The sequence below is a fragment of the Camelus ferus genome, chromosome 3, assembly GCF_009834535.1.
Source record: "Camelus ferus isolate YT-003-E chromosome 3, BCGSAC_Cfer_1.0, whole genome shotgun sequence".
NCBI lineage: Eukaryota > Metazoa > Chordata > Mammalia > Artiodactyla > Camelidae > Camelus > Camelus ferus.
In genome coordinates this window covers 78,288,637-78,316,408 of record NC_045698.1, presented here as the reverse complement: position 1 = coordinate 78,316,408, position 27,772 = coordinate 78,288,637, and the positions used below count along the sequence as shown (strand labels likewise).

The window sequence follows — 27,772 nt, the reverse complement described above, 5'->3', positions numbered from 1 at the left end:
CAGTCTAGGGTGACGAATGGGCCGAGATCACAACGTAGTATAGCCAGTGACAGAACATTTCCGACAGTCTATAATTGCACTTAAAATGAATAAACGTGCTGTAACTTAACGTGTTCATTAACGAATACAGAAGATAGGGTAGGTGACCCCAGATAAGCCACTTAGCCTCTTGCAGCCTCCAGTTTTTCTGAGCGTTTGTTTCTGCAACAGGACTATTCCTACTCCCTAAGCACCACTCTCTCTTCATCTCCAAGAGCTTGCAGTTAAATCAGCCTGAACATTCTTTCTCCATCTGTCTCACCTTCCTTCATTTTCCTCAGCCTGTCTTTTTCATTCAGACCTCAACAGAGATGAAACATCTTCCCAGGAACCACCCCTCACCCCCCTAGTTCTGAGGTAGATGCCTTTCCTGTGAGCTCTCACAGAAACCTGGTCATGTTGTTTTTATCACTTGTGTATTTGCCTATTCTTGTGTGTATTTTCTTCTCTAGGCTGAGAAGTTTCAGAGGTCTGGGACTGTTTCATCTTTTTTACTATTTTATCTCCAGGAAGCAGGGTGTTGCAGTTGGTGCTTTCCAAACCATAGGTGATACCATTCTGTAAACCATCATGTGAATGGTGACTCCTAGAGATGTATGTACAGAATACAATCTGCACTGGGTCTACTGTAAATCTGTCATGTCAAAGTCTTTATATGTTTGCGGGATGAATAATATTAAACCAAATATTCCCTAAAATTCCTCCAATTCTAAAATTCCACGACTATTTCTAACACTTACAAAATAGATTCCAGTATAAATTACAAAAACTGCCAAATTACATCCACAAAACTCATACACACATCAAATAATATTAACTTAGAATTTACAGGCACACTCAGTTTTACTATGCAATCAAATGAATTACAAATTATAGTAATAATAGTAAAAGATATTTATTAAAGCACTTAATATAAGTAGATTAATATACCTGCAAACCTGTAAGTACAATAATAAAGATATTGTACATTTGAAAAAAGACCTACAAGGTTGATATATTTATAATTATGTATTAATATAGGATTCTGCCATCACTATGGACATAGATTATTTTTCACTAAGTGTTTAATACTTTATTATTGTCACTATTCTTCTAACATTCAAATTGTCCAAATTTGGTTACTAGAAGTCCTCTCCTGAACCTTTTGACATCTCCTATCAGTCTGGGGGCACTTCTTACTTTAAACTTAATTTATACCAGAATCTGTAATTTCTGCAAGGAGCTTTAATTTCTTGCATTTAGGAACCAAGGATGGGGCTCTAAGTATCTTAGTGCCACTGAAGACTCATCACTTCTAGACCCTTTAGGCATATAGAACACATATAAACACACACATGTAATATGCATACTTATTACATATATTCATACTGAAACACTCAAGGAGAAACTTCACCTTCTTCTTTTCTCATTCCATATTTTTATTTTCCCTCCTGCACAGAATATTGTTTTCTAAGAATAATACATTAACTTCTTCGATTAATTCTTTAATATACAAAATTCAGCAACACTACACCCATACCACTTCACAAACTTACCAAGTTAATATTTCTTTGGAATTCATTTTGCTCTTAGAATATCTCCTAATAAATGGATAAAATCAGAGAACTATATATAAAAGTTATTGGACTAATTTTTTCTTGTGGTTATAAAGTTGATAAATATTTAAAGTCAATTAACTTTAGGGTTTTTTTTTCCTATTCTTTAAAATTCATTTTTCCTTTTGGAATATGTAACACATTAACATGGTTCAAAGGTCAAATCTACATTAAAATTACACTCAATGTCTCATTCCTTTCTACTCTATTTTTGTACACCGACTATAAATGACTAATTTCATTTACTTTTGGTCTATGAGACTGAGATACATTGGGATGTTTAAATTAGGAATAAAGATAAAGCAATGGATTGTAATTTATGAAGTAATACATGGAGCATCTCATATTCCTATGGAGTTAATATCAAAGGGGCACATTTCATTGATGGCATTTTATATTTTAAAGATAAATATATTTAGTGACTTAGCTGAACATTGTTTTAATGTTTTATAAATCAAATTTTACTATGTTAAGATAAATTTTTTTTGTGTGAGGACATCTTTAACAACAATAGAAAACAATGATTAGTCATTCTATAGACAGTCTTGACTAAGTATCTTTTTAGTTTTTAAAAGTAGGCGCTAATACGTTGCAAAAAAATTAATCTTGTCAAAAATACTTTTTTTCCAAAGAAACTTAAATAGCTCAACTGTCAATGAACTCTAAATGTGAAGCCTCAAGATGTGACTTGTAGTCTTAACTCTGCCTCGAAGTAAGTAGCTGTTGGGGCTTGGGCAAGAAATTTCACTCTTCTAAGCCTCTGTTTTCTTATCTGCAAAATTAATACGAAGGTGGGAAAAGGGCACGGGATAACTTTTTTTAGTCCAGCAATTTCTGACTTTTATAAGCTGTAATCACTAATTATGTCTATACTATAGCGATTCTCAAACTTTATTGTTCAAACTATTCACTTCATTGGCCATTCATTATAAGCCACTTACCAGCCCTTATAACACAGGTCTGGGCTGGGTCCCAGAAATGTCCACTCTTAACAAGTGTCCCAGGTGATATGATTACAGATGACCCATGGACCACACTCTGAGAATCTCTGGCCTATATATTCATGTATATGACTGGTCCCAAGTTGAATAAGCCTTAATATTGAAGGAAGAACTTGGCTGCCTGTGTTGTAAGGTTTTATTAGTAAATGTTTCTTTGTCTAAAGAAAGTTTTTGTCACAGCAAATGCAATGAACTATTTATTTTTAAAATAAAGTCAATCCTTTGGAGAGAAGCCAAGCAAAACTGCTTCAAGTCATTTATATTTTAATATAAATAAATATGTCAAGTTATGTAATCCTATAGCTGAGAGAGATATTAGTGAATTAATTCAAAACCTCAATTACACGATACTGTCTGAGAAGCAAAGGCTTTGTTCAGTCTGATAATGAGCATCATGTCAGATTCAAGACTGGAGTCAAAACCCTGCTCCAAGTTTCATGTCCTGTTCATGAGCACAGAACCCTTCTTTTCTCTGAGAAGCCTTCTGTAAGAGGTATGGTAAACTGAACGATGGCCTCCAAAGCTGCATGGACACGTCCTCATCTGGGGAACGTATGAATGTTATTTTACGTGGTAAAAAGGGCCCTGACGTTGTTATGAAGTTAAGGACCTTGAGATAGGGAAATTATCCTGGTGGGTCTAATGTAATCTTAAGGGTCCTTAAAAGGGGGAGACAGCAAAGTCAGACACAGAAGGCCAAGTAATGCCGCAGAGGGAGAAAAGGTGATGAGTCAAGGAACAAAGACAGCTTCCAGAAGCTGGGAAAGGCCAGAAAGTGGATTCTCCCTCAGATCATCCAGAAGAAACCAGCCCTGCCATTAGCTTGCTTTTATCTCTTTGAAACTCACTGTGGGCTTCTGAATCCCAGAACAGTAAGATAATAAACTTGTGTTGTTTTAAGGCACTAGGTTTATGGTACTTTTTTATAGCAGCAAAAAGAAACTAATACAGGAAGTCAGAGCCCTGGAGACCAAATAGCATAAACGTGGGAGGAGGAACCACAGAGGAAGTAGACCAGGCCCTTGACAAGGTGACCCACTTGATGAATCTGGGTGGAGCCAGTGGCCAGTCTCAGAGCTTCGGGCATAACAGAGGTTCTAATTAAAGACTGTGTATTCCAGTACTTGAAATGGGAATTTCATCTGCTTTATCCATTAAGCTCGGATAAATGTTAAACACACACAAGAGACACTTGTGACTCACCAGCTAGAGGGCACAGTTTCCAGCAGTGCTAATGAATTTTCACAGATACTGCAACACTCTTTGTTTTTATTCTCCTTTTAAATGCAGGAACTCACTGGCAGGTCAGATAGTTTGTAACCAAAACAGACTGAAATTGAGTGGACTCTGTAGGAATCACCTCTCCAAACAAAGCTACTTCCCACCATTTTCACCAATATTTAACCTGCAATATCGGGGGGGGGGGGCTTCTTAAAAAGTTATTTCTAAAAGAATTTCTTATCGAGTCTAACCATAGATTAGGTCTACCCTTCAGACTTAATACATTCAGGATCCCGTTACAGCAAACGGTAAGTGCCAGAACACAGTCAGATAGACCCGAGTTCAAATCTTTAGTCTTCCACTTACTAGCTGGGTAACCATGGGCCACTTGCTTGGTCTCTCTGAGTCAGCTCTGTAATCTATAAATAGAAGTAACACCAGAACCTGCTTCATGAGGGTCATGGAAAGATTAAACGAAACTCAGTACAGAAAGTATTCTTGGTTCAGTTGCTATTATTTTGAGCTGCCCTCTAAAGGATTAAAAACAAGTGTTCTGTCTTTGAGCTTTTTTTCTTTTCTATCTGCTTGGTGGATCCCTTGAGTTTCCGTGGCAGAGTCTCAGGGACTTTCTGCTGAGGAAGAGTGAAACTAGTGGGGCTCTGGCTCTTCCACACCACGTTCCACTAGGGCTGCCACCTATTAGTCCAGTGGAGGGGTAAATGACACTTCTGTGTGTGCACTAAGTTTGGGGGAACTTCCCTCCCTGCCATTTCCACCTTTCCTTCCCCATCAAGCACATTGCACATCATCTCTCCATTCCTAGCAGAGGTTTGTACAGAGTCTCAAACAAAAAGTCTGCGAGGGCTTTCTGGCATTTGTGACAGAAGCCTTAGCTCTCAGAACTGGGAGTGGATGGGGACGTGCAAGGAGGGAGAGATCAAGGTCTGTGGGAAGACGCAGGGCTTGGCAGTTCCGGGGAAGAGAGGGACTGTCCGGAGGCTTCAGTGATACAGTTCACACTTGGGGGAGATGAGAAAGGTCTCAAGGTGTAGGTCTGAATTCTGACCAATAGCCCCTGACAGAGAGATAGGAGGGGAATGATACCCTGTGGAATGACCATGTAAGGTATGGGCTGTCATTACATAACTCGGTTACAAGTCTCTTTACCAATCCTTACTTTGATTATATTAAGTAACACAACTTATAATTCCAGACTGTGTTACCCAATCAGCCCAGGACCCAGTGCACCACGGTCAAAGTTGGTACATCTTTCTCTGTTTTATGTCTTTTAACCTCCAAACTGTGGACTCCCAGATGAGAATAGGTTGCTGACTTGACAGTATGTGCTAAGTACTTTAAATGCCTGATCTCATAGAACTGTGACAACGAGCCTTACAAAAAGGTATTCTTGTTGGGTGATGGTTGAGATTCATGACCAAGGTCCTGGAACCTAGGGCGTGACAGAGTCATGTCTGTTTGACTGCTGAGCCTGGCTCTCTGCCAGTAAATCATGCTGCCCCAAGGCAGTGGTCTCAACCTGTGGACTCCAGACCCAGGGGACCATCAAGTTACAGTGAGGGGTCTGCAAATCCATATGCACATTTTCCATAGACCAGATACGTACTAACATAGGCCATTTTTAACTATATGAAGTGCAACGTGCTTAATAAAAGACCAACTCACTCACAGATTTAATGAGCTATTTTAGGCACCACGTGAAAAGGACACAGAAGGTGCATACATGGCGCCCAATCAGAAAGCCAGGTAGCAATTACTGGGTACAGAGGGAGATCTGAGTACAAGTGAACAGAACATGTGAAGAAAAGAATTCCACCCCGGGGAAGAGAGAGCTAGGAGGAGTGAGGCAAACCAAGCCCTAGAAGAAGCCTGCTGTACTACACAGAAAAACAAAGATGTAGATAAGGAATTAAGACCACGTGGATGGTGGTTAAGAGCATGGCCTCTGGAAAAATCAGAATTGTATCTCAGTTCTGCGGCTTGCTTTGTGACCCTGGGAAATAGAACTTGTTAAATAGAATCTTTTAGGATAGAATTTGTAATCGCATCATGTTGCCAAATCTGCCCCAGGATCCAGTGTGCTTAGGTCAACATTTGTGCCCAGTTCTACCTCCAAGTTATCTTCCTCCTGCGAGGTCTGCGGAGATGTTTTGAGCACTAAGGGAGACAATATATGTAAAACATTTAGTACACTGCCTGGCAAATGTTGCTCTAAGCCTTGCAGTGAGGTTTACATGAGATAAGGCACGATGCTGGAAACCTCACAAGCGGTCAGCAAAATGCCAGTTATTACGCAGGTCTTCGGCCAAGTTCTGCTTCTTCTCTCTCCGTGGGACCCAGTGATGCTCTGTGTTCAAGCCTGCCAGGAACAATTGAGGTAAATGGAAGAGTTCTCTACATGTTAAGAGAGAAAAAGTTGCCACAAATCCTTCACCTTCTACTCTGTAAGAGAGGGCCAGAGGCATGTGTCACACAGACTATGTTTAAAATAAGACAGGTGATTTAAAATGACAGCAAAGAACATACTAACAGCCATAAAAAGGAACAGGTAGTAGAGAAAATCAGCAATGAAAAATATACAGGAAAACATATTAAAAAGTGGGATGGAATTATCAAAAAGCACAGAATACTCCACTATGTGGTCATCCAGAAACAACAGTGAGACCTCCTAAGTCTCTAAGGAAATAGTCTACATTAGGAGAGCTCTGATTCAAAAAGCAAAGCAGGAGTGTGTGCAATTGATTTTAGAAAGATTTCAATCCCATAATGTTCAAAATAAGTTTTCATAAAGTTTTTGGTGTTTAAAGTGTTCCTTTAAAATCCACTTACGGAGCTGTTGTTTCTCTAGCAAAGCTGAATTGGGAGGTGTTACTGTATCTAACCTTTACAGAATCACATTACTTGTTTCTTTTCTTTTCTTATTGTTCACGAAATGAAGAAGGATTTTTTCTCAATTCTAAGCCCACTGTGCTGACATTCGGGCTCACAGGATGGCAGGGGACTGCCCTGGGACAGGCAGGCCAGCCAACACATTTTGAAACAAATGAGGACACTTTCTTTTACCTTCATCTGTCCAGGTGACTCTCCAAGAGTGGAGACCCGTTGTAAGATAAAATGGTCAGCTTGGATCCATCCTAAGCACCTTCAGAATCAGATTTCAAATGGCTCAGGCCTGGTGGGTGTAGATCAATAGGTCATCTATTCTGGGAAGACCTGGAGCATGGACACCTGGTCCTGAGGGGTCAGGACAGGCAAACAAAGTCACAGCAGAGCCAGGGAGCTACCAGACATCACCTCTCTGCTAGGGTGTGAGCAGAAGAGCTTATCCAGTCAGATCAGCAAACTTTCTTATGGGAACAACAATGGCAACCACACACACAGACAAAACAAAACAACAAAACAACCTTCAAAACTACCACAAGATGCTTATTACTAAGCAGCAAGGTAATTGGCAGACAGAATGGTTAGTTGAAGTGAGAATAAACTTTATTTAAGCCTACTCTACTATATATGGTTATAGATTCATTACTGAATCTCACGGAACCTTCATTTTTCATGTGGGAAATGAGGCAGAAGTATCCGTAACAGGGAAAACTCCTTAGGCTGCAAGTCAAAAAAAATCCACTATTATGAACTGACCATTTGTATCCCCCAAATTCTTATGCTGAAACCCGACTCCCCAGTGTGATAAGCCTTTGGATTTAGATAAGGTCATGAGGGTGAAGCCCTCAGGTATGACACTAGCGCCCTTGTAAGAGTCACCAGAACGTGCTTCTCTCTCTGCTGTGTGAGGGTGCCGGAGAAGTCAACAGTCTACAGCCAGAAGAGGGCTGCCACCGGAACTCGACCATGTGGACACCCTGATTTCCCTTTTCCAGCCTCTCGACCTCTCAGAAATAGATTTCTGTTGTTTATAAGCCACCCAATCTATGGTGCTTTGTTATAGCAGCCCAAACAAACTAAGAGAAGCCATCTTAAACTACCTTAAGGAAAAAGGAATTTATTAACTCACAAAATGTAGTCAAATTGCTGGATCCAGGAATTCAACCCATTGAGTGATCCTTATCTGTTTACTTCATCTGTGCTCATCTTGCCATAGTAACCCCATTTTCTCCTACTCTAGTCAGTGTAGATTTTTAAAGCATCTCCAAATTCCTATCCATCTAGTAACATGAGTCCAAAAGCAAGAAGACATTTTCTCTACATCCATTTCAGCAGGAAAGTGCCCGGGAGAGCTCATGTAAGGCCCTTTGGAATCACATCACAATCTCTTAACCAGCCACTATGAATAGGAAGGTGAAAGTGGTTATTTCAACTGACCTGACTCCATAGCCAGAGGACAGCAGGGGGACTGTGATTAACAGCCTTATACTAACAACCATGATAGTAGAGGAGGGATTTCCCTGAGGAAGCTGAAAGATGGCTACTGGTATCAGAAAAAAGGGAACTGGCAAAAGTCCTGAGCAGAGAGAACTGTTAAGGATCATAGACTGCCTTTCTCAGGATGGTAATATGAGGATTAAAATAATGTTAAAACTGCTTTACAAACCATCAAGCTCTATTCAAATGTCCTTATTCAATTTATATTTGTATCCTCCCCTCAAATTTCATAACTGTAAAGACCTACTGCATGTAGTATGAAAAGAAAGTCTATCATAAGACAATTTAGATTTCTGTCACGTTCCTGACTATGGCGATGGGCTACTGGTTCTCAATACGTCTTCAGATTTGAGGTCTAAAGTATGACAATACTTCTTCAGGTCTGACTAAGGGAAGAATTCCTTCTGAGAGAAGGATGAAAAAGAAAATGGTAAGTTATAGACTTTCCTCACTGAAGAAATTGAGTAAGAGGAGGCAAAGTCTACAGGAATGGTTATACAGGCAGTCTCTCCTGTAGGACACATAAAGCTGTGAAGACTGTATTCAGCCTTCCAATTTTAGATAATTATCCATGCCTCTTCTCTGCAAAGCAATAAAACCAGTTCTCCTACTCAGATTATAAATGTACTGATGCACTTTTTCCTGGAAATTTTAGCTCATCGTTGTGCTATCTGGGTATGTCACAGGAGACAACTTAAGAGTCAGAGTATCCAGATTTTATTTCTCACTCTTAAAGCTTCTTGACCACTGTTGACTGCACAGGTTTTCCTATGTCTTTACCCATCGACTTATATAGCACAATAAGACACACCACCTCTCAGACTTTAGATCACTAAAAATCTATGAAACTGCCTTTGCTCTAAATACACAAAAAGATACCTGGAATGACAGCACAATATAATTCACATTCCCAAATTTAGCTTTTCCATTTAATTAAGGGATATCTACTGACTCAAACCCCTCAGTTTTTTCCTGAGACCCAAACCTGAAAACAAAAACATCCATTCAACCTCTAACCTCACAAGGAAAATGTTGTAAAACAATAAAGGTATTAAGAAACATTTAAAGAAACATATTCAGATCCCTCATTTGTATTTAAAGTACATAGAAGGAGGACTGAAAAATTCTGGAAGTTTTCGTAAACTTAAATTCTTCAACTACCTATTATCTAAGACAATGGTTTAATGCACATTATGTCCCAGTAAGCACAAGTTAGTTAACAATAATTATTTTTAGAGGTTTCAATAATCTTTTCAGCAATGGGTGGAATAAAAGATAAAATTCAGCAAGATAAAACTTAAAAAAACACTAACAACTGAGTTAATGACATTTATAGAACAATTTACTCAAGAAATTCAAAATAAAATTATTGTCAAGTGCACTTGGAACATTTATCAAATTTGATCATATGCTGGGCTATAAAACATGTCTCAATAAATTTAAAAGGACTGAAATTTTGCAGAATGTGTTCTCTTACACAACAGAATTGAACCAGAAATCATTTTTTTGAAATCTATAGTAAAAGTGAGGCTAAAAGGTTAATATACAAAAGTCAATTGCTTTTCTATATGCCAACAATAAACAACTGCAATTTGAAATTAAAAACATAACATCATTAATAATAGCATCACCCAAAATGAAATACGTAAGTCTAATAAAATATGTACATGATCTCTATGGAGAAAACTACAGAATGCCAATGAAAAGCAATTAAAGAGGATCTAAATAAATGGAGAGAGATTTCATATGCATAGATTAGAAAATTCATTATCGTTAAGATGTCAGTTCTTCCTAACTTGACCTATAGATTCAACACAATCCCAATCAAAATCTCAGCAATCTACTTTGTGGAAATCAACAAACTGCTTCTACAGTTTTTAAGAAAAGGCAAAAGACTCAGAATAGCCAACACAATATTGAAGAAAAAAAAAAGTTGCAGAACAGACAAAACTGACTTCAGGAGGTAATAAAATGCTGCAGTAATCTAGACAGCACAGCACTGGGAAAAAAAATCGACACATGTAATCCGTGAAACAGAACAGAGAACCCAGAAATACATCCACACAAAGTTAACTGCTTGTTGACAAAGGAAAAAGGCAAATCCAAAGAGAAAGCACAGTCTTTTCAACAAATGGTGCTAGAATAATTGGGTATCAACATGCAACAAAAATTCATCTAGACATAGACTTTACACCTTTTACAAAAATTAACTCAAAATGGATCACAGACTTAAATGTAAAACACAAAATTAGAAAATTTCTAAAACATGCGAGAAAACCTGGGAGAACTTGGATTTGGTATTTTATAGAGAAAAACCTAAAGCAGGATGCATAACAGAAAAAATTTCTTAAGTAGGACCTAATTAAAGTTAAGATTTTCTGCTCTGTGTATGACACTGCTAAGAGAATATAAAGATAAGCCAAAGACTCAGAAAATATTTGCAAAACACGTATATCATAAAGGACCTGTACCTACAATATACAAAGACTCTCAAAACTCAACGATAAGAAAAACAATTAAAATGGGCAAAAAATCTAAACAAACACCTTATCAAAGGCATGCAGATGACAAATAAGCATAAGAAAAGAAGCTCCACATCACATGTCATTAGGAAGTTGCAATTTAAAGCAATGAGATACTACTATAGATCTCTGAGAAACGCTAAAATTTTAAAAACTGACAATATCATATGCTAACGAGGATGTGGAGCAAGAATTCTCATTCATCACTGGTGAGAAAACAAAATGATACAGCCATGTTAGAAGATAGTTTGGTGTATGTTTTTTCCAAAACTAAGCATCATCTCATTATATTATCCAGCAGTCACAAACCTAGATATTTACCCAAGTGATTTGAAAATACAGCCACACAAAACCCTTCATGTGAAATGTTCACAGCAGCTTTACTCATACTTGCCAAAAACAGGAAGCAGCTAAGATATTTTTCAAAAGGTGAAAGGAGATGTAGACTGGTAGCCACACAGTGGAATATTATTCAGCAATAAAAGGAAATGAGCTGTCAAGCCATGAAAAAACGAGGAGCAACTTAAAATACATACTACTAAGTGAAAGAAGCCAGTCTGAAAAAGCTACATACTGTTTGATTCCAACATTCTGAAAAAAGTAAAACTATGGAGACAAGAAAAAGGTTAATGGTTGCCTAGGAAGAGAGTGATGAATTGGGGGAGCAGAAGGGATTTTTAGGGCAGTGGAACTATTCTATATGATACTGTAATGGTGGATTCAGGACATCATGTATTTGTCAAAACCCAACTAACTGTTCAAAATAAGGAATGAACCCAAATGTAAACTATGGACTTTAATCAGTAATAATGTACCCATGTTGGTTCATCAACTGAAACAAACCTACCACACTAATACAAGATGTTAATAATAGAGGAAACCTTGAGCAAGGGAGAGAGGGGAATCTGGAGACTTCATGTATTTTCTGCTCAATTTTCTGTAAACCTAAAATTATTCTAAAAATAGTCTATTAATTTTTATAAACCCACCTCCAAAAATGGGTCAACAAGTAAATATGGGAAATTAGAAAACATTCTGAACTGAATGAAAACAAAAACACAAATTTCAATACTTGTAAGATTCAGGTAAAGCATTGCTTAGAGGGAAATTTACAGCTTTAAATCCTAATTCAAGATTTTTTTTTTTAATGTCTAAAATCAATTCTGTAAGCTTCTATCTTATAAAGCCAAAAGGGCTAATTCAAGTTTAAGTAGAAAGGAGATATACTAATGATGCAAGTAAAATACCAAATAAATTTTTTAATGATTTTAAAAAATCAACGAAATAAAAAATTGTTTTCCAAAAAATAAACTTGTGTATAGACTAATCAAACATAAAGACATCACTATGTCTCCAATAGAATCATAAAGACAATAAGGGACTACCTTACAAGTAGCTTTATATCAATACACTTGTCAAAACAGATAAAATGAACAAATTCCATAGAAGATTCAAAATTTTTTCAAAACAAACTTACAATCTAGTCCCACATCTAAAGAAATTGACTGTATAAATAAAACCCTTCTCGCACAGATATCCACAGTCCCAGAAGACTTCGCTAGTACATTCTATCAAACACATATAGAAGGTCTTATAGCAATTCTTTCAGAAAACAAATGATAAGGAAAAAATTCCCAACTCTTTTTATATGGCTAGAATTCCCCTGAAAGCAGAATCAGAACATAAATGTGCAATTAGTCCTGCCTGTGCTATTTCTACTCCGTCATGTTGCTTAATTAAGAAAGAGCTTACCTTGATTCTGACTGTATTCTGACCTCATACTACTGGAGTAACTGATTTGTATTTGACCATGGCTAATAGTGCTATATTATATTCACTGCATGCCTATTGTATTTTTAAATGACTGATTTTGGATTTAAAGTTTTTATTAGAATACATTTAAAATTCTGCTAGGTGGAAGTGCAAAAATTCTTAAAATACTTTTTCCCCTAATCATGAAGCAGAAATAAACTACACTTAATACAGAGCATTCTTGACCTTACCCAGAAGCTTGGTGAGCAGATGCTGCTGCAAAGGTCTGTACACAAGCTGTTAGGGGTTTGGGTATACTTGGAGTTGGCGGTAATACGAAAGTATGAGTATACTCAGGCCATTAAAATCAAGTCTTAATCCAAAGAGCCACAAGGCAAAGGGAACTTCCAAGTGAATTTATGATGTCAGATAATAAGGTTGACAGATACATACAAAATAATGACGTACTTTTTGATGGCTTAAGTGCATTTTATTGGTTTTCTTTGACATAGTATTTCTTGCTACTAAGCCTCCCAACACTCCTGTAGAAAAGATTATCCATCTTCACCTTTTAGCAGCCAGTAAGGCTCAACTACCTTCTCTTCCATAAAATGCCATCCCCATGGAAAATGAATCTCTCTTTCCACGTAGTTTTCAGAGAATGTTGCAAAACTGTCTGGTGTCCTGCTCTTCATTTGTCCCTATCAGGGAGCAGGGTGTGGGGATGGAGCCTGGATTATGTCCTTTTCTTAAAGACTCATACTCTCTTACTGCCCCCAGCCTCAAATATACCCAAAGCCCTAACAGCCTGTGTCCTCTCTTCCTAGTGCCTAGCTCAAAGACCCAAGACAGGCACTGGATAGAGAGCAAATACATGAAATGTATGGAAAACAAATCCAGCCAAGAAACAAAGCTCCCTCCCACCAGGACAGGGATCAGTCAGCTCCCTTTCTCTACTCACCACCAAGGATGTAGCTTTATAGGCCCAAGGGTTCTGGATTCTAACTTACCTTAAATCACTGATGTCAAAAGACCCAAAATTGCCAAAAAACTGAAAAAAGAATGAAGCTGGAGGAATAACCCTCCCGGACTTCAGACAATACTACAGAGCTACAGTAATCAAAAAAAAACCATGGCATTGGTACAAAAACAGACATACAGATCAATGGAACAGAATAGACAGCCCAGAAATAAACCCACAAATTTACAGTCAATTAATCTTTGACAAAGGAGGCAAGAACATACCGTGGAGTAAAGACAGTCTCTTCAGCAAATGGTGTTAGGAAAACTGGACAGCTACATGTGAATCAATGAAGTTAGAACATTCCCTCACACCATACACAAAAATAAACTCAAAATGGCTTAAAGACTTAAAGACAAGACAAGACACAATAAACCTCTTAGAAGAAAACATAGGCAAAACATTATCCGACACAAATCTCAGCAATGTTCTCCTAGGGCAATTTACCCAGGCAAGAGAAATAAAAGCAAAAATAAACAAATGGGACTTCATTAAACTTACAAGCTTTTGCACAGCAAAGGAAACCATAAGCAAAACAAAAAGACAACCTATGGAATGGGAGAAGATATTTGCAAAAGATGAGACAGACAAGGGCTTAATTTCCAGAATATATAAACAGCTCATATAACTTAATAATAAGAAAACAAACAACCCCATCCAAAAATGGGCAGAAGACCTAAACAAGCAGTTCTCCAATGAAGACATACAAACGGCCAATTGGCACATGAAAAAAATGCTCAATATCACTAATTATCAGAGAAATGCAAATCAAAACTACAATGAGGTATCACCTCACACCAGTCAGAATGGCCAACATTAAAAAGTCCACAAACTATAAATGCTGGAGAGACTGTGGAGAAAAGGGAGCCCTCCTACACTGCTGGTGGGAATGTAGTCTGGTGCAGCTGTTATATTAAACAATATGAAGATTCCTCAAAAGACTAAAAATAGACTTACCATATGATCCAGCAATCCCACTCCTGGGCATATATCCAGAGGGAACCTTAATTGTAAGAGATAAATGTACCCCAATGTTCACAGCAGCACTGTTTACAATAGCCAGGACATGGAAACAACCAAAATGTCCATCAAGAGATGACTGGATAAAGAAGTTGTGGTATGTTTATATAATGCAATACTACTCAGCCATAAAAAAGAAAATAATGCCATTTGCAGATACATGGATGGAACTGGAGATTGTCATTCTAAGTGAAGTAAGCCAGAAAGAAAGAAAAATACCATACAATATCACTTCTATACGGAATCTAAGAAAAAGAGACAAACGAACTTATTTACAAAACAGAAAAAGACTCACAGACATAGAAAACAAACGTACGGTTACCAGGCGCAAGGGGGAAGGGGGTGGGGAGGGATAAACTGGGAGCTCAAGATTTGCAGATACTACTATATATAAAATAAATAAACAACAAGTTCATACTGAATATAGTTCCCTGTCCTATACAATCTCTTGTAGTGACGTATGGTGAAAAAGAGTATGAAAACAAATACATGTATATTCATGTATGACTGAAGTATTATGCTGTATACCAGAAACTGACACACATTGAAAACTGACTATACTTCAATAAAAATACATATTAAGTCACTGATGTGGTGATTTAGATTTCCAATTTAAAGTGAGATCCTTAAGGTATTTTCCATTCGTTTTTAAAATCCCTTTTAATCATTTTTTAATACCCATCAGAAGCTTGAAACAGAAATGTTGTGACTGGACTGCCCTGCTTTTCCTGGGCTACCTTTCAACAAGAAATGGTCTCCTCAGATCTGTACTGTAACTGGACATTTTCCTCAAGAAACATTTATTTCCCTTATTGGAAGCAGCATTCTTACACCAATGACAGAGATAAAAGAATATACCCAGAAAGGAAAGCTTGGGAATATTTTTTAAATATATCTAAGACAAATACATTTGTTTCAGTGAATAACTCCTCTCCCTATGGATCTGTTTCTGATGCAACAGGGTGGCTGGTGAAGAGAGAAGCAGGCCTCTGCCAGGCTCTCCTCCGATCTCCCACCACAGGGAGGCCTCCCACTAGTGGGAGCAGAGACTCTCAGACTCCCATTTTCACACACTTGCTTTGTGCTTGGTAGCGCTCTTTTGATGATGCCTTAAAATGATCGCCCCAACTGCCCCAGTGCTGGGTGGGCCTAAGGCCCACCAGAGAACACAGCTCTGGACTCCTCCCTCAGTGCCTTCAGTGCCCTCTTCAAGGTTTCTCCCGCTGTGCAAATGGAAGCCAATTACAATGATACTAGAAAAAGGAAAAGGGGCTTCCAAAGGGCCATCTGTCACCTGACAAGGATGTGCAGAACCAGAGAGAAGAGCTGTAGGCACTCGGGATCCAGGGCAGGGCCCTCTCTACCTTTTGACTCTGGGCTATGACACCCCCCCTTTTTTTTTTCTTAGTGTCCTGCCTCCTACATGCCCTGCTGCCCATACAGGATGGTAGCACAATATAGGTTCGAGTCTGGCAACTGTGGTTGTCCACACTCCAGACCTCTCTGCTACACTGAGCCTCACCCCTACATGAAGTCTCAGTAATTTGGGAGTGTTTCTGAGGTCCCCCAGACAGACAAAATGTGCTCCAATGTGGAATCGGTGTCTGAGATAAGGCTGACCCCACGGGTAGTGGTGTAAGTTTCCACGGAGCGCACCCCTCCACCTGCACGTGACCCAGCGTGGCTGCGGGAAGCTGCTCAGGTCTCCAAACATTGCTGGGCCGGCTTGAGCTGTAGCTCCATCTCCAAAGCACGTCTCAACTTCTCAAGTGAAACAGCCATTTAAACAGAAGGACACAAATTTAAAAGGGAAAATGGGCATTTTTCTCTCATTGCAATCAAATTACTCCTTAGGGATAATTCATCATACACCAGACTTTTTACTGATCACTATTAGTAAGTTTTCCCCAAACCTACACTTCTCTTTTGACAAATCTTAAATGATACAAGAAAAGCAAAACTAAAGAAAATGAAATGGAAAGAATCCCTAAATTTGGAGTGAGAAATCTTCTGTTTTGATCCCCTATCTGGTACTCATATATCATAGCACCTTGGCACAGTGACAAAGCCCTCTGTGCAAGGATCCTCTTGTGTAAAATGAGAAGTTGGAATAATCTCAAAGGCCCCTCCAGCTCTCAAAATCACATCTCTTCTGATTTTGTCCGAATCATCCCTCTCACTCTGTCCTAATTATGATAAAGCAGAGGTGCCCAACTTGAGTTCGAGCACACATTCCAGTGGGGGCATCTCTGGTAGATGCCAGGAGAGCTGCCAGCTTCAGCACCATCAGCAGCAGAACTGCCCCTTTGGGCACTGACCACAACCAAGGACATCAGCACCACCAGGACCCTGAGCCAGAGGAGGGACAGACGTGAGGCGCGAGGGCCAAGCATACGATACCTCAGAGAACATTAGCGCTATCTTCTGGGGACCTGAGGACTACTGAGAGGGGTTAAGAAAGGGCGGAATCCCTGCACAGCTGCACCAGGGTGTATGAGTTATCTACTGCTGAATAACAAACCATTCCAAACTTAGTGGCTTAAAACAAGGATATATTTAGCTCACAATTTAGGCTGAGCACAGCGGGGATGTTTCTTCTGCTTTTCTCCCATGGGCTCATCCACGCACCCATGGTGAGTTTGAGTGGCGCTGCTTCTGGCTGTCAGCAGTGCTGTGTCCTGTCATCACCCACTAGGGCAGTCTAGGCTCCTTCACATGTGTCCCCAGACCAGCAAAACACAAGCCCAACATGCAGGCATTTTTCAAGACTTTGCTTGAGGCATAAGTGTTAATACCCCAGGGGTTAAAGTAAGTCAAATGGCCAACTCAGATTGAAAGGGTAAGGACATGGACTCTACCCCTTAATAAGAGGATTTATAATGTCACATGCCATGCATATGAATGGAAGTAGGGAAAGACTCGGTGGCCATTCACACCACCTACCACGAAAGAAATACAGATCTATGCCTGTCAGTATGACCTGATTTTTATTCCCAAGTTCATATTGCCAAGTAAATAAGTAAAATTATTCTTGCATTTTACTTAGCAGCAAATTTTACAGTAAAATCGCAAGGAGAAATGAAATTTGTGATCCTGCAGAGCAAAGAAGAACTGGAGAATTTTTTGCAAACCGTCAGCCTTCCTTAACCTTTGGAACTCCCTCCAAAGTTATACACGGAAATGTAAATATAAGGAATTCCTCCTGGATGGTTTGCTTCTGTACCTCATTTTATTCTTGTCCTTCCAAAATCCAAGGCTGGGAGCTCCTGCCTTCAGGCAAGTCACTCAATGACACTTTTTAAGAAATGCATGAATAATCGCAGCCAGTTAGAATTTTTAAATCTCTGAAGAGCAAGGCTATGTAAAATAGACCACTTTCTCCAATCTCCAACCTGTGTTTGGCAATTAAACTGAGCATTATACCAGTTTCATTTGACAATAACTCATTTAAGTTACATTTCTTCCAATTAACTATGTACTAAGCACTATGCTAAGCATGTAGATATAATAGAGACAGGAAGGAAGGAAGGGGCCTTCCTGTATCCTGTTGTTCAGTGGGATGCTAACCAGTAACTTTTGCAAGGAGTATAGTTCAAGAACTTCCATTGATTTCAAAATTAAGGTGAACTTCGCAGTTTCAATAACTTCTAATGGGTTACTTTAAATTTTCAAAGTCTGGCTCCTCTGAAGGTTTCAAAGTGACTGACTTTCTTCTTTTCATTGTTAAATCATCACCAAGTTCTTTTTAATTCTGATGGTGTCCTCAAGCTCCTTCTGAGGACATTCATTTCTTTGCGCAGTTAAAAAAGCCTCTGAGTCAATTACCTCTTAGAGAAGACCAGCCTCTCCCCTCAGTAATACTTCAAAGGAAGCTTGCTTGACTACACAGGACTAGAGCAGCGTGAAGAGGGGCTGAAGACATGGGCCAGTGTAATTGCTCCCAATATTTTTCTTTAAAAATCTGCAAAGGCTGGTTCTTAGCACACTTAAAAGGAGCAAAGTTCACTCTGGTCTCTGTCTACCCTTTCAAATGTTCTTGATGTTCTCCTCTTTATCTGAACTGCATAAACTGTGGAGATTGTGTGTTGCTATTTTTAATAACAATTTAGAGTATTTGTCTCCTTGTGAAAGTTTTCATTTTAACAGACTACTTTAAAGATGCTCCCTTACCCCTCCCTCTCGCATATACCACAGCCTTTAAATTTCACAAGAGATTAACTCTGTTGACGAAAGTTTAGATAATATGGTAAGAGATATTTTGGTAGAGTATGCCTGGTCTCAAGACAGGTCCCATCAACTCAGAAGCCCAGAAGACATAAATTGTACCTAATTTTGTTAATCAGTTTAAAGTTCCTACATTTTCCAAGAAAGACATAAAGATGGCCAACAGGCACATGTAAGTATGCTCGATACTAGTCATCATCAGGGAAAGGCAGATCAAAACCATCAAGAAGATAGCAAATAACAAGTGTTAGTGAGGATGTGGAGAAGAGAGAACCCTGTGCAATGTTGGTGGGAATGTAAGTTGGTGCAACCTCTATGGAAAACAGAATGGCGCTTCCCCTCAGAAGTTAAAAATAGAACTGCCATATGACACAACAAATCCACTTCTGAGAATTTATCCAAAGGGAACAAAAACACTAACTCAAAAATATATGGGCATCCCCTTGCTCAGTGCAGCGTTATTTACAATAGCACAGATATGAAAACAATCTAAGTGTACATTGATGGATGAATGAATAAAGAAAACATACAGTGGAATAGTACTCAGTCATTAAAAAGAAAATTCTGCCATTTGTGACAATATGATGGACCTTCAGAGTATTATGCTGAGTGAAGTACGACAAAAACTATACCATATGATCTCACTCATATATGTAATCTAAAAATAAAATCAAAAACAAACAAAAAAATCACATTCATAGAATAGATCACATTACAAGAATAGATTGGTGGCTTACAGAGGTAGGGGATAGGGTGGGTGAAATGGATGAAGAGGGTCAAAGGTACAAACTTCCAGTTAAAAAACAAGTAAGTCATAGGATATAATGTACAGCATGGAGACTATGGTTAATAACACTATATTGTATATTTAGAAGTTGCTATGAGAGTAAAAGTTCTCATTGCAGGAAATAAAATTGTCACCATGTTAATAGATGTTATCTCTAGACCTACTGTGGTGATCATTTCACAACATGTATAAATGTCAAATCATTATGTTGTACATCTGAAACCAACATGTTATATGTCAATTATAGCTTAATAAAAATTCCTTTCTTAGATCTTCACAGAAAAGAAAAATCAATGAGAAAACTTTTAAAAATTGGTAATTTTTTATTTTTTATTCAAAGGTTAAAATATGGGCAGTGAGTAGAAGCCCTAATAAAACTCAGACAAAATTCTGAAAGGTGTTGATATTATCCTTAGAATCCCATCCTGAGAAACCTGAAAGACAAGCAATTTCCCCTTACCACCAGGACCCTACATTATAGTGTACAAAGTGAAGGAACTATATTTTGTCCAATTTTGTCATTGCTTAAGCCAGTGTTAACCGTAGCTTATTTTCCATCACTGAAATGAATACTCAACAGTGCTTTCTTTTTATCCTCAAATAGCTTTATCTGTATGTACCACTCAAGTTACTAGTTATCAATAATTATTGAACATCTCCTGTGAGTCAGACACTGTGACAGAAAATAAGGAACACAATGCTGAATAGACCTTAGGACCAGCTCTCAAAGGATCTCAAAGACAAACATAAGCAGTGAAGAGTCTTAAATGTCATGTTCCAGAGATGCACATATTTTCTAGGGAGGAGACGGTGGAGATGAAGAGTGGGGAGGTAAGGGTTAGGCAGAAACTTTAGACATGGGGTGTTATTCAGGTTTGTGGGACTATAAATGGTAACGCTCTTTTGAATCCACACTGAACCAGGTTCTAAAAAGGTTCTTCTAATAGTAAGTTATAACAGCAGCCATGCTCATACGGAGCCATCCATGAAGCCTGTGCTAACTGAACGATCAGGATAAAGTCTGGAATGCAGATTTACAGGGAGAGACTGACTACATCAACAGACTAAACCTTTGAGAAGTTACTCAAAGGTAAAGAAAATGAAAGATGGGCCAGGCAGTCAACCCAGGAAAAGACATCCCACATGCCTACCCTTCGGTGTGCAGCAGAGAGAATGTTGCACTCCTCAGACCAAACTCCTGGGGCACAACTGATGGGAATATTCCAGTAAGATGGGTGCCACCCAGGACACAAAAGAACCGAAAGAAGACACTGGCTAAGGGAATAGAGAAGTTATTCCAGCAGCCTTGGATTTCACATTTTAAAAATGGTATACTGGAGAGCCAATTTATATAAACTGTAACAAAAGCTGCCTCCTATTCATGTGTGGCTGGAGAAAAACCACTGTGACTAAACAAATGGCCACTGTGCATCATCTGTATATAAGGTGGCAGGCAAGGGATAAAAACTATTACAATTATCTGAAAATAGACATTATTAGCAGCATGTAATTAATTTAACCAACATTTATATAGCTCTTATTTTTAAGCACTGTTTTAAACACTTGGAAAATATTAACTTAGCAAACTTTGCTGCTGCTACTGTACAAGATTTGAACTATTACCTCCATGAGACATGAGGAAACTGAGGCACAGAAAAGTTAATGAAATTTTCCAAGTTCAAAGAGCCAGCCAATGGTAGATCCCGGATTGGAACCCAAGCAGTTTGGTTCCAAAGTCCATGTTCTTCACCACAACGCCATTCTACCTCACATGGCATCACTTATGAGTGTCAATGTAAGAATTGGATAGTGCCCTCCTGGCACTGTCCAGAGAAGATGTAGTAACTCAGAGAGAAGAGCATCAATAACATCAACCTCTCAACGTACTGAAAGCGTCACAGACCCAGCACACCACGTAAAAATTCATTTTCTTTCTGAGTGCAAAGCATATACTCTATATATATGAAGATTTCCAGCAATTACCAACGAACTTTTTTTTCTAATGTGTGTGGCAGAGACTGTATTTTGACTTAACCCCTAATTCCAGTACCATGGTAGTTGCCTTTCTCTACCCTAGGAGTCAGAAAAAACTCAAGCAGCATTCCCTGGAATCCTCTGCAGCACCGGTGCAAGCACGTGACCTAAGTTTTTTCAGACACACTTTCACCAAATGTCACTGTGGGAATGATCAGTATGATCTGCTCAGCCCAGAATGGGAGTTCAGACGTCCTGACAAGGCTGAGGGTGGTGAAGGTCGTTCGGGGGCAGCTGTAGGGGAGCAGTGGTGTTTCCGCAAAACCAGGCTTGGAGGCTGAGGGTATGTCTCTTGGCTGTGTGCTTCTTAGCTGCCAGTATTCCTGAATTTCTGTTCCCAGGGCTGCCTCTCTGGGCCTTCCAGATATTCTGGGAGCTATCTAACATCCTTTAATCAAAATTCTTACTGGTTAGCTTAGTTAGAGTGGACTCTGTTCTTTGCAACCAATTATCTTTACATATATGATACGTATAATACATATATTATATGTATACAGCTAGTGCATCAACCCTTATGATTTCCAAAAAATCATTATTCTGCCTAAAATTAATGTTTAAAAAAAAGTAGTCAATTTAAGAAAACTATTTAGGACAGGTGGTGAAGCACATGGACTCTGGAGCCAAACTGCTTGAGTTCCAATCCTAGATCTACCCTTGACTGATTCTTTGAACTTGGAAAATCTAACTTCTACATGAATGACTGGAATTTAGAAAAAGTCATTAATTCCTCATGCTTCTGAGTAATAAAAAGTATCATTTCTACAGTTCTACATATAAATATACTGAATTTAGAGAGATTTGATACCTGTCCAATGTCACACGCTAGTTGACCATGAATCCTGGTCTATCCTACTCAGGGATGTGTATGTGTAGCATCACAGTCCTCCATGATTATAACTGACAAATAAAACTGACAAATTATCATTAGGGCTTAAAGCTTTGTCTCCATGAGTTTGATTAGTTTGCACCAGTTCTGACGATACTGATCATTGTTGAGGATACTGGCAAAATATGAGTTTCTTGACCTGTAGAAACTAGGGCTAGTTCCTCGTCTGTGGGAATTTAACCAAGTTAACTCTCAGAAGTCCTGCCTGACAGCTCACTGGCCTCTTTAAGAGGCAGACTAGAAAAATTTCCCAGAGGAGATGCTAAGACCCGCTCTTGAAGGAATAGTTGGCATTATTGAATAGAGGAAGACCAGAAAGACAAGGAACTGCACAGGTAAAGGCACAGCTCACTGGATAAATATGAAGTAATAAAGTGTAGCTGGAACATGACAAACATGCTAGTTGAACAATGAAAGAGACGGCTAGAGAGGTGCCAGATTGGACCACGAGAGTCTTATGTCCCATGCTGGGTAAGGACAGTCAAGACAGAAGCCAAGGGGAACATGAGAAAGGCTGAAACAGAAGAGTCTCATGATCAGATTCCATTTCAAAAGAGGTTGTGATGGCAATATGCCCCAGTGGGCTGTACTCTCAGGGAAGCAAGAGTGAGGCAGGAGTGGAAGAACACATGAGAGGAGGGAGTGTGTAACCCAGCTGGCAAGAGCTCTGTGGATGAAGCTGGCCACGCAGCCTTCCACGCCATCTCGGAGAAGGGAGTATGAACACCTGCATCTTGGACTACTCTGCAGGGAGGAGAAGAAAGGCCAGCAATTTAGCCACAAGCTCCTCCTCGCCTATCTTTCTTTGGTCAAAGTCCATTTCATTGTGCATCAAGTACCACTCCTCCCCCCCAAACTGACTGTCCCCTGGCCCCTCCAGCAGCACGGGGGAAGGCAGAGCCTCTGAAGTCTCTCCCTGTCAGTTTGCGCTGTATAGGGGGGACCTGGAACGTGTGACAGCAGAAGTGACAGCAGCCTGGGCTTTCACCCATGCAAACTGTGTGAATAAACACTTCGTGAGCTCTGGCTGCAAATATGAGGCCCATGGTGCAGGCCAGGCTAAGCTGACCTGGGACAGTGAATTAGTAAAGTCTGCCAGGACTGCATATAGGCATACAATTTTTATGGGATCATACATTTTCTGTTAAATGCCTATTTCTTCTGTATCTTACAAGCTCGAAGCTGAGTTTCTGCCCAAGTCTGTCTTTTAAAGGGCACAAAATCTCTCATGTCATATTCAGAGATACATTTAATAGTTATCTTCCAAGGATGACTGATCCTGAGGCAAAGTAATTTGTTACAGAAAATATGCTTAATAGAATATTTCATGTAAGTTAATTTTTTAACTTAAACTTACAAACAAGTTCAGTAACAGGAGGTTAAATGTACCTAACAATCTTGTGACACAAGACCTTGGTGACTTTGTTATAATATTCCCTTATTAAGAACGTATGTAAAAATTTCCCTCCTGGAAAAAGTTAGCTTTTGTTTGTAAAATATTGTGATTCTATCTGCTTAATTTTAAAGTAACACATAATATCTCCTTCCACACTTATAAAAACAACATGCACTATACATGATTAATGATCTGTGGGAATAAAATTCTGTCTATAAAATTATAAAATAGACGAGTGGAAATTTTGAGAATAGCCATTAATATCATCTAAGTGAAGACTAACAATATGGGAAGGTGCTCACAAATTAAATTGTAGTAAATAAAGCAGGAATCAAATATTATGTACAATATACTCAGATCCCTGTATGGAAGGAACAGGATATGGAAACATACACACACAAAGAAAGACAAGAATGGTAATTAAATTACAGATGACTTTACCAAACTCATTATAAATTTCCATTCTTTCCCTACTTCCTACATTATTACTTTCTAATCAGAATTTTATCATCAAAATGAATCTAAAAATACCTTACGTTGAGAGCTGTGATGGGTCATCAAAACCAAAATGTTTAATAATTTATTAAGCAGAAATCTGATCATTTATATCCTTTCAGAATGAAGACTGTGTGAACAGAGGGTTTGATCAGCTTAGAGAAGAAACTCATACTGCAGAGACAAAACCAGAGGACTTTGTTGAAATGTAGATTTTTTTCAATTCCAACTCAGCAGGTCTGAGTGAGGCCAGAAATCTGCACTTTATCAAGCTCCCTGGTGATTCTAATGTAGCTAGTTGAGGACACACTGAAAAATACTGGCCAAAAGAGAAGTCCAAAACATCAATACTTCATAGAGACTCTCGGTATACCATCCAGGAACCATGCTGCTCTGCCTGAGAACCCCAGGCCTCTAGTTCCCAGGGCAGATCCTACTAAGGACCACTGTATTATCTCCTCTTGTCCTGATGCATCCTCATTTAGCAGGTTTCTTAGGATTGGCTTTCCTTGTGATTTTATTAAGAGGGGAAAATAGGCTGTTCTATCAACATTGGCATCTGAGGTCATTTGAATGTCCTCATCGTGAGTGAATAAATCAGTCAAGGGTTTATACATCAGTCTCTCTGGGCTCAGTTAATGTGAGTCTAGCCCTGAAACTTGGATCCATTTTCAGATAACTGACAAAACTACGCATATGATTCTCAAGGCTAAAGTCTCTCAGCTAGGAGGTAGTGGGTCTCTTTTCCCAAAGAAGCAGACATTTATCGTTTTTGCCAGACTGGCACCCTTTCTCATTTTTCTAGTACAACAGCTTAAATTTCCCTTGGGGAATCACCACTCTTCTGTTCTCAGAGTCCTCCCAAGTCTGAACATGGCTTGCCTTCTAAACTCACTCTCAGAATTTTTGTTAAAACAAAATTAAGCTTTAGAGGTAAAGCTTAAATCTGTCAGCGTGGGTCCTGGAGCCACAAGAGAAAATCGTGTCTGAGACCACCACCATCTTGGACAAAATAAGAACCAAGAATTAGAGATAACATTGTGGGGAGAGCAGAGGGAAAGGAGGAGAGTTTATAACTTCATTGCTTGAATCCTGGATACAGCTGGTCCTACCCTCACTCTTTGTTTCACAAAAGCCGAGAATTTCCTTTTTTATTTGAGACAGTGTGATTCGGACTTCTTTCATTTACTAAAGAGTCTTAAATAAAACACCTCTATTTCTCCGTATACAGCATATACCGTCCATTCAAGAGCAACCATTAGGTCCAAAGATCTATCACTTGATCAGGGGAACATTTAGAAAATTCACCCTAGTAGGAAGCAGAGACTAGCTAGACACGGATTGCATGCCACAACTCCATTTGAGAATAAGGTGAACCTAATAATCATCACTGGAAAACAATGATACCACAGGCTCAGCCTCTGCAACATCGGGAGGCAAAAAAGACATGAGGTGTTTTGCAATCCTCATCTCTTTCTCTGGGGCATAAGAATCTTCCCATGCTTACTACTTGGGTATATTTCTATAAAAATGAGAGGAAGCCTAACTCTCTTTGCCCCAAGGAGCGAAGAAAAACTAATGACTGGGTATCATCACAGTCAATCAATCACCTCAGTGGGAGGTTATCTGTCCACAGGAAAAGCAATGGGCAGATTAATTTCACAGCTTTAACTATAGACAAAATTATTTTTGCCTGCCCTTTTGAAGTTAGGTGATCTTCACTACTTATACACATGTGATAATTAAAAGAAAAAAAATCCCATAAGCAAAGATGAGAAACTAGTGAAGACAAATCCTTCCTCGCCCCCAAATCATACACAGAACAATAAACCCTTCAATTTGTTAAACAGACTTGATTCTCCAACATAATGGCTCCTAGTGTCAGGGTGGGATTGGGTTGCAAAATATAATGCTAAGAGTCATCTAAAACCATTGATGTTTAGGAACTGCCTAACCTCATGACATAACTAAACATGACATAATGTTTTTGTTCATAATCTCCTTCCCCACTGCAAAAAAAAAAGGCCTGACTAGGAAAAGAGTTAATAGCACGTAAAAAAAGGATGGGTGTTCGGAAGTGACAGCTCAATGGTGTCACAAGGCTATAAAGCATGCAAACTCCATTTTATATGAGAAAAGAGACCTGGCTCTGCCAAACAGTAAAAGAAAAACCAAATCCTTGGAGTTGACTTTTGCAAATGTCCAGGAAGACTGTTGTGTCTGGTAAGATTATTGGAAGGGAAAAGACCAGTCAAGGCTAATACCGCATTTATCTTGGAACTGATACTGAGCATATGGTTAAAAGCAGGATGGCAATCTATACCAATGGATAATCTCAGCCTCAGAATGTAGTTTGCAAAAATAGTATCAAAGTAAGAGACCTCATAGTATGCATTTTGGTAAAAAACCAATAAACAAACAGACAAACAAAAGCACCATGGACCTTCTCAGATTCCCTCAACCTCTTCCTCCTCCCGGTGTTACTGAGCTCCTCAACTACACCCAGGTGTGGCACCCTCCACTTTTGGACGTGGAAGAATAATGTACTGTGTAGGATGGTACCTAGATTCCTCAGCATCCACTGAGAGGCAGGAGTGTGTAGACTTAGCTTCCCATGTGGTGAAACTTTAACAGGGAAAAATTAAATTAGAGGGAGCCGGGAAGCTAAATTCCTCTTTCTTTTTCTCGTGCGTGAACTACACCAAGGTACCATTCCTTTTTGCAACCGTTCCAGAGAAGCCCCAGATGCCAAGTAAGATAGTATAGTGACCACAGCTCGTTATTACACAGTAGCGAGTGTGGCAATACACGGCACTACACTGCATCACATCACATTCTTTCTCTCTTGCCTGTTACCCTCGCTTTCCTAGGTTGCATAGCCCAAATAAACTGATACAGCACTATGAGCATTGTTTTGGGCTCTGCCTTCTACAGGACCCAAGAGAAAGCACTGCTGAATCTACTATGTTGACAAGTGAAATCTCTTGGTCATTATCACTAATAACTGTATTCATATAATTAAGAATTTCCCCTTCAAATATTCAGCACTATGGTTTGAATTTGCTTTGAACTTTGATCTGGATGACGAATAAATCATTCCTCACTTACACAGGGCTTTTCGAAATGCCCCCTTTGCGTTATTGTTACCAGGCCCACACTTACGATTCAGGTATATAAAACAAACCACCCAAAGTGAAATGACCCAAGGCAAATATGAGGGGGGACTTGCCTGCATGGTTCTGAGCGCGGTGGCACCAGCTGGGGTCACACTTGGCCAAAGTCAGCTGTTAGCTGGAGTGTGCTAGAAGGCCCCAGAAAATGTCCCCACAAACTTGCTCCTTGGGGCCGCGGCTCGCCCTCCCCGCGGCGCGCGGCGCGCGG

General features: G+C 39.2%; 1 protein-coding gene across 3 annotated transcripts in view; it reads right to left on the bottom strand.

The window, feature by feature from the left end:
- The window catches only part of KCNN2 (potassium calcium-activated channel subfamily N member 2), a 364,561-nt gene that overhangs the window by 328,181 nt on the left and 8,608 nt on the right, over positions 1–27,772 (bottom strand). The window lies entirely within an intron of this gene.